Below are 1,654 nucleotides of genomic sequence, written 5' to 3'. Positions count from 1 at the left end.
GTAGGTTTTCCCACCTCAGTTAACTCAATCTAGATAATCTTTCATAGGCATGCCCAGTGGCTTATATCCTAAGTGATCTTAGATCCTGTTAAGTAGACAATCAGCATTAACAAGTATACCTCTTGTCAATTTGATACACAAACACATCACTTAAATTTTTTATTACATTGCAGGGTGTGGTGGCTCATGCCTTTCGTCCCAGCACTTGTGAGGCAGAGGCAGGCGGATCTCTGTGAGTTCAAGGCCAGGATGGTCTACATAGTGAGTTCCAGGCCAGCTGGGGCTATAGGGAGGCCCTGTCTCAAAAAGACCAAAAAAATTTTTTTTTTATTACATTAATTTATTGTGTGCATGTGTGTGAGAGGGGTACACATGCCACAGCATGTGTATACAGAGGCAGGAGGACAACTTGTAAGAGTCAGTTCTCATCTTCCACCATGTGAGTTCCAGGAATCAAACTCAGGTGGTCAGGCTTAGTGGCAAGTGCCTTCACCCATTGAACCATCTTTAAAGCCCAAACACATCACTTTTAAGCCATGAGTTTCTTCTCCTTGTCCCCATAGGCTCATGGAGATCTTATAATGCAAAATATTCAGTCCTACTTCAAAAATCTCCAGAGACTTTAATAGTTCCAACACTGTTTAAAAGTTTAAGTGTAGTATCTCTTCTGAGACTCAGGCCATCTCTTAACTGTGAACCCTTGTATAATTAAAAACCAAACCAAAACAAAACAAAACAAAAAAAGTTACATAGTTCCAATATACAATGGCACAGAATAAACATTCCCATTGTAAAGGGAGGAATGGAGGCCTAGTGAGGAAAGACAGGATCAAAACAAAACTGAAACCCAGCAGGGCAAATACCAAATCCTACAACTCCATGTCTGACAGCTAAGGCTTGTAATGGAATCATCTGGGCTCCAAAGGGCTTAGGCAGCCTTTACTTTCTAGGTCTATTGCCTGCACCATACCTAGCCTCTCTTGGGCCAGCTTCACTCTGTGCCCTCAGCTTTCCCTGGCAGATGCTTCATGGTCCTGGCATCTCCAACATCATGAGATCTCCTTTGCAACTTAGGTCTCATCTTTATAGCTTGAGGCTGTGGCCTCTCAGGGTCACCTTGAAGGGACTCCAACCCTGTCACACATTGCCTAGCCTCAGCAGCTATCTGAATCTGTAGAGCAAGACTCCATGACACTCTCAATCTTGCATTCTTCATGACTACACTACATGGACCAGTTCTACATGGCATGGACCAATACTACATGGTTAGTTCTGCTGCCAGCTTAGGGTGGAGCTGGCCCCTTGGGCCATGTTTTTTGTTTTTTTAAATTTTTTTTTTCAGGGGAGAGCACAAACATAGTCCCTGACTACCACAAATTATTCAGTTGTTTCCCGCATTTGGGGAAATTGCAGGGGTCAGCACAGCCCAAGTGCAACGGATGAGTCTCGCCCTGGAAAAATCACCTTACTGATCATGGCGTTTCCCCTGCCAGGTGTTTTTTATTTATTTATTTATTATTTTTATTTTATGTGTATGCATGCATACAGGTATGTAAGTGCACCCATGTCCTGAAATGCCTGCAGTGGTCAGAAGAGGGCATTGGATCCCCTGGAACTGGAGTTATGGATGGTTGTTAACCACCATGTGGGTGCT

General features: G+C 43.5%; 1 non-coding gene across 1 annotated transcript; it reads right to left on the bottom strand.

Moving 5' to 3' along the window:
• Positions 1 to 1,339: 1,339 nt before the first annotated feature.
• Positions 1,340 to 1,501, bottom strand: LOC115070598. The gene has a single exon (XR_003849748.1). It is a non-coding gene; the product is annotated as a U1 spliceosomal RNA (small nuclear RNA).
• Positions 1,502 to 1,654: the final 153 nt, after the last annotated feature.

Source organism: Nannospalax galili, unplaced genomic scaffold (assembly GCF_000622305.1).
Source record: "Nannospalax galili isolate Female #2095 unplaced genomic scaffold, S.galili_v1.0 scaffold856, whole genome shotgun sequence".
Taxonomy (NCBI): domain Eukaryota; kingdom Metazoa; phylum Chordata; class Mammalia; order Rodentia; family Spalacidae; genus Nannospalax; species Nannospalax galili.
The sequence above is the reverse complement of the archived record's forward strand: the minus strand, read 5'-3'. Positions and strand labels throughout refer to the sequence as shown.